The 12,183-nt window shown below is 43.1% G+C and overlaps 4 non-coding genes across 4 annotated transcripts; all 4 read left to right on the forward strand.

The window, feature by feature from the left end:
* The first annotated feature begins 3,812 nt into the window (after nucleotides 1-3,812).
* trnai-uau (transfer RNA isoleucine (anticodon UAU)) lies at nucleotides 3,813-3,906 on the forward strand. Its single transcript has 2 exons — nucleotides 3,813-3,850; nucleotides 3,871-3,906. It is a non-coding gene; the product is annotated as a tRNA-Ile (tRNA).
* A 424-nt stretch (nucleotides 3,907-4,330) lies between these two features.
* trnai-uau (transfer RNA isoleucine (anticodon UAU)) lies at nucleotides 4,331-4,424 on the forward strand. Its single transcript has 2 exons — nucleotides 4,331-4,368; nucleotides 4,389-4,424. It is a non-coding gene; the product is annotated as a tRNA-Ile (tRNA).
* A 4,282-nt stretch (nucleotides 4,425-8,706) lies between these two features.
* Nucleotides 8,707-8,800, forward strand: trnai-uau (transfer RNA isoleucine (anticodon UAU)). The gene is made up of 2 exons: nucleotides 8,707-8,744; nucleotides 8,765-8,800. It is a non-coding gene; the product is annotated as a tRNA-Ile (tRNA).
* A 2,651-nt stretch (nucleotides 8,801-11,451) lies between these two features.
* Nucleotides 11,452-11,545, forward strand: trnai-uau (transfer RNA isoleucine (anticodon UAU)). Its single transcript has 2 exons — nucleotides 11,452-11,489; nucleotides 11,510-11,545. It is a non-coding gene; the product is annotated as a tRNA-Ile (tRNA).
* Nucleotides 11,546-12,183: the final 638 nt, after the last annotated feature.

The raw sequence follows: 12,183 nt of genomic DNA on the forward strand, positions 1-12,183 counted from the left end.
TGCACAATGATAACAGTATTTTTTTTTATCATACAAAGACAAATGAGGAAAAGAAGCCCGAAGGGCTTATAAAAAATCCTCCCCCTCAATACAAAATCACCAAAACAAATCAATCAATAGAAAAAGAATAGAAAGGTAAAAGAAGAGGTAAAAGAAACAAAGAAAAATACAATAAACACCCAAACAAAAATATCCATGAAATGGCAATTTCATTTCAGTACGAATAGCCTGTTAATTTTGTCTATATAAAAGATACCCCACTAAGCTGGTCCTAAACATTTTTAAGGATGACACTAACTTAAGAGATCTATCTAAACAGTTCCAGAGTTGAGGGCCATGGAATTTGATAAAGGATTGGTGACTGCAGGTGACTGTATGCCCAAATCTATCTAATTTATGTAATGTCAGTTCCCTGGTTCAGAAAACAATTTGAAATAAAAGTGCATTACAAGAAAAACAACCGTATTACTGTTAAAATAGTAAAAACATAAATGTCAAACTTGCCCAACTTTTACAACTTTACATCCAGTTGCTCATCTACTTAAGAAAAAAAAGGTTCGAATTAATTATGATGGTTTATCATAATTAAAATCACAATCAAATAGGCTACATGACCTTTAGGTCGACTATATTTTTTTATTTGCTCCGAAAACATGACTCTAATAACCAAAAGGTTGCAATAAAAAAAATTAACAAGAGAATAACATAACAAACGTGTTCTCCAATAGGACAAATGTATATAATTTATGTAATGTCAGTTCCCTGGTTCAGAAAAATATTGATATAAAAGTGCATTACAAGAAAAACAACCGTATTACTGTTAAAATAATAAAACATAAACGTCAAACTTGCCCAACTTTTACAACTTTACATCCAGTTGCTCATCTACTTAAGAAAAAAAGGGTTCGAATTAATTATGATGGTTTATCATAATTAGAATCACAATTAAATAGGCTACATGACGATGAATTATATATAATATTATATATTATATATTATATATATTATATATATATTTTATATATATATATATATATATATATATATATATATATATATATATATAAGTCGACTATATTTTTTTATTTGCTCCGAAAACATGACTCTAATAACCAAAAGATTGTAATAACAAGAGAATAACATAATAACAAACGTGTACTCCAATAGGACAGCAAATATGTGTTGGAGGGCTGAGGGGGAAAAATGCCAGTGATTGTTTCTAATCAATGATCTGTAGTATTATTTCACAAGAAAAGTTATCTCAAAGCACTTTACGCCAGTAAGTCCAGTAAAATCAGAAATCTGCAGTGTTTCGTCTGAAAGAACGTATATTCATGTGTCAAGATGAGTATAGTTTTTTATAATTGTAATATTCCATGGTGTTCAATGCTTTTACTCTGTAACTCCTGTACCGGAATAGAATGGTAGGCATGCCTATGGTTAAGCCTGATTTATGGTTCCGCGTTACACCAACGCAGAGCGTACGCCGTACCCTACGGCGTACGCTCTGCGTCGATTTTACGCGGACCATAATTCAGACTTTACTTTTGCCTCGGAATGGAAATAGAACAGTAGCGGAGCTACAAAGAGGAGATCAAAGTATCTCGTTTGACGTGCAGGATAGATTATTACACATCAGAAGTAATATATCAAAACAACTATAATTCCATAGACCTATTTTACAAAATCCAACTGAAACTATGCGCTTCTCAGCTCCGCCACTAGATGTCACTATTAGACGGTGTGGTGGTACTATGGTGGGTTTAGACCAGTGAATAGTCTAATCTGAGATACCAGAGAAGGAATTTATAAAATTGATGGATTGGGGAAGCGGATTTGATGGCGTTTCAAAGTACAGAAGAATGTCATCAGCATATAAACTGGGATTTTATGGGTTGTATCTCCAGTTTTAATTCCTAAAATGTACGTTTTTTCAGAGGTGGAAAAAGTACAAAAATATTGTACTTAAGTAAAAGTACAGATTTTCTGCTTTAAAATTACTTAAGTAAAAGTAAAAAGTACCCATTAAGAACATTACTTAAGTAAAAGTATAAAAGTACCTCAAATTAAATATAATAAAGTACCAAAAGTACATGGTGTAAAATGTATTTAAGTACAAAAGTCAAAAGTACAAAGTACAAAATTCTTTTCAAAAGGATTGCAAAGAAATGAAGTCCCAACATTGTCATGCTGTCGAAAGTGGCTTTATTCCAAGAATTCTTGCCTGGTACCCCTGTGTAGCATGAAACGCTGTGATATCAATCCATTTGTAGTGACTGTTGCCATCGGTGATGTATAGAGAATCTTTATCCAATGAATAAATGATTCACCAGAGCCAAATCTTTGAGTGCTTGAAACAGAAATTCCCAATCGACTTTATCAAATGCTTTTTCATCATCCATTAGATTGAATAGTCTGAACAGGTTATAGCAGAGTGCATGCCTTTAATGAAGCCTGTCTGATCTTGGTGGGTAATAAAAGGCGTTACCTTTTCTAATCGCAGCGCTAGTGCTTTACTGATAATTTTACTGTCTGAATTAATAAGGGACAATGGACGATAGCTTGCTGGGAAAGTGGGATCTTTGCCAGGTTTTAATATTAAAGAAATTATAGCTGTGTCCATTTCTGTAGTGAGCTTAGACTTTTCTGTGATTTTAGCTGTTAATCTTATAAATATGGGTGCTAGGATAGTCCAAAAGTGCTTAAAAAGTCTGCAGGGAAACCGTCTGGACCTGGTAATTTGTTATAAGGCATAAATTGGAGCGGTTTATGGAGCTCTGTTGGAGTTAGTGACTTATCAAGTTCTTTAGCTTGGTCTTCTGTAAGGTGATTGAGGTTGAAACTGTTTAGAAAGTCATCAATAACTAGTATGTTTGGTTTGTTTGTAGATGAATACAAGTTTATATAAAAGTTACTGAATTTATCATTGATTTCTTTAGGTTCTTGAATTTGAGGAGTTCTGTTGTTGGCATTCATATTTTCGAATTCTTTAATCCTTTTTTCCAATTTTCTTTCTTCTTGCTGTTACTTCTTTTTCTTATGGGATGAATATGAAATGATCCTGTTCCGCAAAGAAGTGACTGAGCTATTTCTGGTGAATAATTTATTTCAAGGAAGAATTCTGAGTTTCTAAATTTAGTTTAAGCAGCATGTTCCAGTGACACAATCGGTCAGCGCACAGTACTTATAAGACAGTATCCTGTTGAGCAATGCCGAGGTTGTGAGTTCGAGCCTCACGAGCACCCAGTATCCCCTACAACAAAGTCATGGTCTTTTCTTCCTGAACTGTAGACAATTTCTTTGACATGTTCTGAGAATGGAGGCGGTTTTCTTCCATCATAAATAGTAAAAATTGTCCCCACAAACCTAAAATGTTCCAGTATACTCAAAATAATTGTTCTAGATCTTCTTTCAGACTCGACTGTGTGACAGCCTGCTGGATGTGAAACCTTACAGCAAAAGTTAATGAATCACAAAACCATCCATCCCTCCATCCATCCATTTCAGGGTCACAGGTTTCTGCTGGAGCCGATTCAAGCTCTCTTTGGGTTAAAGGCTGGGGTTGACTGTGTTGACCTTGATATCTTCTCAGTCTCAGGGTTTGGGGCAAAACCTTCAAAACATTTGCTTTTATAAAGGTCTGCACGCCTTCTAATAGATAAGATAAATAAGGGGGTACTTAGTATTGGCCAAGTGAGTTTTTTTTTCTTTTTTCACTTTATTTTTGTGAACTAATCCTGTGCTAAAAAGAATTGTATGTTGTGTCTCAGACGAGGCTGCGTTCGTATCACTTCTATATCTTCACTTTCGGAGCTCCAGTGGCGCAATCGGTCAGCGCACGGTACTTATAAGACAGTATCCTGTTGAGCAATGCCGAGGTTGTGAGTTCGAGCCTCACCTGGAGCATTTAGTATCAAGTGCAGCAAGGTGTTTTACTGTGTCAAAGAATTTGTGTCTGGTGTTCTGAAATATTTGTGTACTGTTGACTATAGTCTTACATGTTTCTTTGAGCACGCAGTATCACCTCCAGCACAGTTGTTTACTTTCCTTGTGAGTAAACATCTGAAATATTTCTTTACTGTGGAGGACAATCTTAAATGCTCTTTAAACACTTTTCCAGGCTTTATCTGGGTTTGATAACCAGCACCACTTGGCCACAACTTACCATTATGGGGTAAACCCATAAATAAGAGTGTACTTGGTATTGCCCAAATGAGTTTTTTTTCTTTTTTGACTTTATTTTTGTGAACTAATCCTGTGCCAAAAAAAATTGTATGTTGTGTCTCAGACGAGGCTGCGTTCGTATCACTTCTATATTTTCACTTTCAGAGCTCCAGTGGCGCAATCGGTCAGCGCACGGTACTTATAAGACAGTATCCTGTTGAGCAATGCCGAGGTTGTGAGTTCGAGCCTCACCTAGAGCAAATATTATCACCTACAACAAAGTGGTTGTCTTTTCTTGTGAGTAGACATCTGAAATATTTCTGTGGTGGTTAGGGCATTCTTAAGTACTCTTGTAAGACTGTTTGAGCCTCACCTGGAGCATTCCTTAACTGTAGACATGTTCTGAGAATGGAGGCGGTTTTCTTCCATCATAAATAGTAAAAATTGTCCCCACAAACCTAAAATGTTCCAGTATACTCAAAATAATTGTTCTAGATCTTCTTTCAGACTCGACTGTGTGACAGCCTGCTGGATGTGAAACCTTACAGCAAAAGTTAATGAATCACAAAACCATCCATCCCTCCATTTCAGGGTAAGTAAGTAAGTAAGTAAGTAAACTTTATTTGTAGAGCGCTCTTCACAGACCATGGTCACAGAGCGCTTCACAGTTAAAATAAAAACACAGTTAAGGGATACATACAAATTTAAGATTAAAAAGGCCAAGACAACACATTTACAATCATAACAGCCCCAAGATAATTAGGCAAAAGCCTGCACAAATAAAAAGGTCTTTAGTTGCCTTTTGAAGGAGTCAACAGACTCCATGGAACGCAGAGAGACTGGAAGATCGTTCCAAAGCCTGGGAGCAACGGCCTGGAAGGATCGGTCTCCTCTGGTCCGGAAGCGAGTACGAGGAACCATCAGCAGATTCTGATCCACAGACCTCAGAGCCCGAGCTGGGGTGTAGGGCTGGATCAGATCGCTGATGTAAGGTGGAGCCTGACCATGCAAAGCTCTGAAAGTTAAAACCAGAATTTTAAAATTTACCCTAGAGGAAACTGGCAGCCAATGAAGATCTTTGAGAATAGGGGTTATGTGTGACCTCCTATTAGCGCGGGCCAGAATTCTTGCTGCGGAATTCTGCACTAGCTGCAGGCGAGACAGCTCCTTCTTGTTTAGACAAGAGAACAAACTGTTACAGTAGTCCAAACGCGAGGACACAAATGCGTGAATGACCAGCTCCAAATCCTTTTGCGACAACATTTTCCTGAGTTTCGAAATATTCCTCAGATGAAAGAAGCAATTCCTTGTCAGCTGTTTGCAGTGTTGCACTAATGACATGTCTTTGTCAAACACAACACCCAGGTTTCTTAGGCTCGGTTTAACAGACTGGCCCAAGTCACCCAAATACTGGTTAATCCCAGGAATGGAGGCATCAGGGGCAATAACCAGGGTTTCAGTTTTGTCTACGTTTAGCTGCAAGGTGTTCACACTTAGCCATTGTTTTATCTCCACCAAGCAATGAACTAGGGAATTTAGCCTGTGGAGCTCAGTAGGCTTGAAAGAGCAGTAAAGCTGAATATCATCAGCAAACATGTGGTAGGAGACATCAGGGAATTTCTGGATGATTTTTCCCAAGGGGATCAAATACAACAAAAATAATAAAGGACCCAAAACAGAACCTTGGGGGACTCCACACAACAGATCTGCTGACCCAGACCTTATTTGGTTAGCTGTAACACTAAAGCTACGCCCAGAAAGGTATGACGAGAACCACTGTAGAACTGAACCTGACAGTCCTACTTCATCCCTCAGCCTTCTCAACAGGATTTGGTGGTCGACGGTGTCAAAGGCTGAGGACAGATCTAAGAGAACTAGAACAGTGCATTTTCCCGAATCAGCAGACATCATAATGTCACTGGACACTTTCAGCAAGGCTGTCTCCGTAGAGTGGTGTTTGCGGAAACCAGACTGAAATGTCTCATGGATGTTGTTTTGATCCAGGAATAATGACAGCTGCTCAGAGACCACCTTCTCTAGGATCTTGGACAAGATTGGTAGCTTAGAGATCGGCCTGAAATTACCGAGGACAGTCGGGTCTAAGCCTGCCTTTTTGAGTAAAGGCTCCACTATAGCATGCTTAAAAGCATTGGGAAACACTCCGGAGGACAGAGAGAGGTTAACCATTTTGGTAACCCAGGGGCCAATTACATCAAACACTTTCACAAAAAGCCTACATGGAAGGACATCCGATGAGCAAGAGGAGAGTTTCATCTTGGTCACCAGTGCTGAGATATCAGCAAGAGTCACAGACCTAAATGAGGACCACAAGCTGGAGACAGGCTCAGCGACAGCAGGGGTTCCACACAAAAGGGGAGGGATTTTCTCCTTGATCAACTTAATTTTCTCAGTGAAAAATCTCAGTAATGCATTGCTGTCCGCTTCACAAAAAACAGGAGTAACTGGTGCAGCAGGACACACAAGAGAATTGATTGTGTTAAAAAGCACTTTGGGATTTTTCTTGTTAGCTGTTACCAGTTGACGAATAAAGTCTGATCTGGCATTTTCCACCATCTCATTATATGAGGCCACAAGATCCCTGAGATGGAGTCTGTGCACCTCAAGTTTAGTGGATTTCCACAGGCGTTCAGTCTTACGACAAAGTCTCCTTAGACTCATGGTGTCTTCATTTGTCCAAGGGCACATTTTTTTCCGAACTGACCAGCTTGATTTAAAAGGTGCCACCTGATCCAGAATTTTGACACAATGGTTGGTAAAACACTGAGTAAAATTGTCCACATCAAGGCAGTCCATAAACAAAAGAGGGTCAAACATGGCAGAGAAACTGTCTGCAGTATTAGCAGAAATAACACGCCTCTGAGACCTAGCTTCTATGGGCTTAGGCTCAGGGCTGAAGTGGAGATCAAACTGAACAAGAAAATGATCACTGAGCTGGACGTCCTGTACAGACACATTTGAAATGTCTAGTCCAAGGGTAAAAACTAAGTCTAAAATGTGGCCTTTCTGGTGTGTGGGCTCAGAAACATGTTGCTCAAAATTAAAAGCTTCAGTCAATGATAAAAGTTCCTTTGCGGAGCAAGATGAGCTGTCATCAACATGAAGGTTAAAATCTCCAAGGATAAGAACAGATTCCAACTTTATTATGGAGGATAAAAAGTCACTAAAATCCTTCAGAAACAGAGCAGCAGGTCCAGGGGGACGGTAGATTGACACACAGCAGAATGGATTTGAAGATCCCACCATGACCATTTGGGACTCAAATGAAGTCAAATCCTGGGTCTGGGTCATTTTGCATGTGCAACTGTCCTTATATATAACGGCCAGACCTCCCCCACGACGGCAGGGGCGGGGTTTCCCGACAACAGAGCAGCCAACTGGACAGAGTTCATTAAGATGAATAAACTCTTCCTCTCTCTGCCATGTCTCCGAAAGACACATTAAATCCAGCTTTTCACTTGTGAAAAGATCGTTCAGAGAGAAGGATTTATTTGTAATAGACCGGGCATTCAGCAGGCCGATATGCAGGGTCGATGACGTCAGGGAGGTAGTGTCCGTGGAGCGCATCGGGATTGGTCGAAGGCACGTCCAGCGGTCACGTGGCCTCCAGCTGGACCTTGCAGGAGCCGGTGTAAACACGGAAGCGCGTGGAGGCGATGAGGACCATTGACCACTACTCCAGCGCTGTGTAGGCTCCAAGACTGTCCTTGTGGTCCAAGCAGACGAAAGCATGAATGTGCTGTCGCACACATTGAGGAGAGGGACCCGGCGCAGACACCTTGCACGTTGTCCATGGCCGACGAAGGCAGAACCCAGGCGTGCTGCAGCGCGTCGTCGCTTCACCTGGACACCAGAGCGCGAGCCTCTTCTCCTTGATTTCTTGCGGACTGGGCCCGGAGCCCGACAAAGCAGCCAGAACTCAGGTGAGTCGGGGTTGATGAAAAAGGGAGGAGGAAACGCTTGTTTGTACCTGCCCCGTGTATCAAACATGCCCTCCATAGACTCCTTGATGCGAAACAGAGCGTCCCGATCATAGATCCGTAAAGCTGAGACACATCCATATGAAATACGGGCTGATATGATCACATATGTGGAGAAAATGACCATTAGAACGCTATACAGCAGGAGACGAGCCGTGGCACTGCCAGTCACAGGCGCCATGACAGGGTCACAGGTTTCTGCTGGAGCCGATTCAAGCTCTCTTTGGGTTAAAGGCGGGGGTTGACTGTGTTGACCTTGATATCTTCTCAGTCTCAGGGTTTGGGGCAAAACCTTCAAAATATTTGCTTTTATAAAGGTCTGCACGCCTTCCAATGATGCATTTATCAGGGATTGATGACCAGCACCATTTGGCCACAACTTACCATAATGGGGTAAACCCATAAATAAGGGGATACTTGGTATTGCCCAAATTAGTTTTTTTGCTTTTTTGACTTTATTTTTGTGAACTAATCCTGTGCTGAATTGTATGTTGTGTCTCAGGCGAGGCTGCGTTCGTATCACTTCTATATCTTCACTTTCTGAGCTCCAGTGGCGCAATCGGTCAGCGCACGGTACTTATAAGACAGTATCCTGTTGAGCAATGCTGAGGTTGTGAGTTCGAGCCTCACCTGGAGCATTACTGGACGACATCTTTGGTCTGTTCTGAGAGAGCAGAAGTGGTTTCCTGTATGTTGTGTCTCAGATGAGGCTGCGGTCGTATCACAATGTCTACATAAGATGTAGATTGTGTAGACATTGTCCCCACAAACCTAGACATGTACAGTCCCTTAAGTAATACTGTAGTTTTAAATCTTCTTTCAATTCAGTCTCAGACTTGACTGTGTCAGAGCACAGGCCAGGTTTCATCCTCAACAGTTCAATTCAGACCAACAACCACACACACTCTCTCCAACTCACACACTGACAATCAAAATAAGAAAAAGAAATGACCCTTGATATACCTTAAGCTTTTTCTGAGAGCTGAACATCCTGGCTCCAGTGATTGTGACGATTGGTGTTTAATCATTACTGTGTTGACCTTGACATCACGTCAGTCTTGTTTGGGGCAAAACTTTCAAAACATTTGCTTTTTTAAAGGTCTGCATGCATTCCAATAATGCATTTATCTGGGTTTGATGACTAGCACCACTCGGATCCCGGCACAGTCCATCCAAGTGAGGGCCGCGGCAGCGTGGCGCTCGAACCCGACGTCCGTGTCAGGGGGGCTGATAAGAGGGGAGCCAGGGAAGGCGTTGAAGATGGGGGGAGGTGTGTGGTTATCAGTGAGTGTGTGTGTGTGCGCGGTGGTGTGTGCGATGAGTCCGTCCGTGAACCTCCGCCCAGAGCTGCTCTCAGCCAAATGTCCTGATGTTATCAGGCGGCTCGGTACAGTTCTGCAACAGGGATCCGCAGGTGTTCGTGGGAGAGGGGGAGGGTTAGTGGGGGGCAGAGTCATCTTGTTTACATTCCACCAGGGAGACTGTGACCAAGAGCGATCGGCCTAAGGCCGCTCTGTCAAGGGCAGATTATAGAATTAGCAATTATTTTGAAAACAGGCTGCCTCAGTAATTTTCCGTCTGCCTTCAGTCTGTGGTTCATCAGCGGTGACTCCAATCAGACGAATTGTGATCAATTCCGGCCAAGCTGAGCTCCCAACTTCTCCAGGTTGTTATCAATCTTGTTAATGAGCTCAAAGACCCCCGCCAGCCTGCGGTTCTGTTCGAGAATCGCATCCAGCCTGCGGCCCTGCTCCCCAAACGTAAAAGTCAGAGCGTTGATCGCTTTGCTTGATCCTTCTGCCACGTCCGGCAGCTTTGAAAGAGCCGAGACGGCTGCCGACAACTTACACGTTTGTCGATACATCAGGAAACCCCCACCTCCAATCATGAGGATAATCAGGAGAAATCCTGCTATCATAAATCCATAGTAGAGCAATGCCGAGGTTGTGAGTTCGAGCCTCACCTGGAGCACTCAGTATCACCTACAACAAAGTGGTTGCCTTTTCTTGTGAGTAGACATCTGAAATATTTCTGTAGTGGTTAGGGAAATCGCTGCAAATCAACCGCGTAGCTGTGCGTGAAGCAGAACTGTTTATATCAGGGGTCATCAACCCTGGTCCTCGAGGGCCGGTGTCCTGCATGTTTCCCTGCTTTAACACACCTGATTCTAATTAATCATCGTCACCAGCTTGTCATCAAAGTCTGGATAGTTCTGTTGATGACACAGTCACTTGTATCATGGTGCAATGAAGCAGGGAAACATCTAAAACCTGCAGGGACACCGGCCCTCGAGGACCAGGGTTGGTGACCCCTGGTTTATATGAACGCATTCGGGCCTCAGCACTTCAATCCCCTGGACGTGCTGTCAGACCGGGCTGTCCAGGTGAGGTACCGGCTTCCACAGGCTGAGATACAATGCCTCATCACGTTGGTGTCTCCACATATCCGGAGGGCAACCCGTTGCAATTTGGCCCTGAGCCCGGAGGTCCAGTTACTGGCTGCACTGCGTTCTTACGCAGTAGGGAGCTTCCTGGAGGTGGTGGGGGACGGCAACAGACTTATCAAGGCGTCGGTGTCACGGAGTGTGGCAGCCGTGACACCGATCCTCCTGCGCCATGCCCGAGCGCTCATCAGATGCCACCACAAGGGAGGAGATCCGCCAGGTCCACCAAGTATTCCACATCATGGCTGGGATCCCCCGGGTGATTGGTGTAGTGGATGGCACCTTGATCCCCATCCTCAATCCGTCCTTGGTGGACCCGTGCTGGATTGGGAGGAAGCACTTTTCTGCCATCAACATGCAGGTGGTGGTGGACCACAAGGGCCTAATAACGGACATCGTTGCCAGGTGGCCGGGGGGCACCCATGACAGCTACTTGTTTGTCAACTCGGCTGTGGGTCAGAAGGCTGCTAGGAGAGAGTTTGGCTGGAGCTTCCTCCTCGGGGACAGCGGCTACCTTCTCCGCAGCTACCTGGTGACCCCTGTGACCAACCCGGCAACACCAGCGGAGGAGAGGTTTAATGAGGCGCACACAGACACCAGGACCCACAGCGAACGGATGTTTGGCAGGTGGAAGTCACGGTTCCGTTGTATCCATCGTTCATCGGGGGGGCAGCCTGTCACCTGCCAAGAGTTGTGGCGTCATCGTAGTGACCGCCATGCTCCACGACATGGCTGTGCGTGCCAGGGCAGATGAGCCGCCTCCCTTGGATGAGGACGAGGATTCTGAAGACGACGATGCCCCACCTCCGTTACCCGGACCTCCGGACGATGCCCGAGAGGCACTGAGCTCCAGTGGCGCAATCGGTCAGCGCACGGTACTTATAAGACAGTATCCTGTTGAGCAATGCCGAGGTTGTGAGTTCGAGCCTCACCTGGAGCATTTCTGGACTGTAGACAACATCTTTGGTCTGTTCTGAGAGCAGAAGTGGTTTCCTTCCTTCATAAGATGTAAACATTGTCCCCACAAACCTAGAATTTTACAGTCCTTTAAGTAATAGTTTTAAATCTTTCAGCTCATTCTCAGACTTGACTGTGTCACAGCCTGCTGGACATGAAACCTGTTTACTGCAAAACTTTATGAATCACAAAACCAATGAAGTATAAAAAAACAAGATTTAACATGATAATTGTATTATTATTGAATGTTTACATGAATGAGAAAGAATATTATTTTTGTCTTACTGTTGATGAGTCCCTCCCTTGCACCTGACCCCACGATGGGATCGGCCTATAGATCTTATTTTTAATATGCACAATCGTTTGCTGATGGTTTTCTCCTTTCTTAGAAAAATGACACAAAACCACATAAAAACAGAAAAAAAAAATGGCAACGCATAAAGTTAGCCTGGTTACCAAGCTCCAGATGTCTGGGTTTGATAACCAGCACCACTTGGCCACAACTTACCAAAATGGGGTAAACCCATAAATAAGGGGGTACTTGGTATTGGCCAAGTGAGTTTATTTTATTTTTTGACTTTATTTTTCTGAACTAATCCTGTGCTAAAAGTAATTGTTGTC

The sequence above is a fragment of the Cololabis saira genome, chromosome 17, assembly GCF_033807715.1.
Source record: "Cololabis saira isolate AMF1-May2022 chromosome 17, fColSai1.1, whole genome shotgun sequence".
NCBI classification, from domain to species: Eukaryota; Metazoa; Chordata; class Actinopteri; order Beloniformes; family Belonidae; genus Cololabis; species Cololabis saira.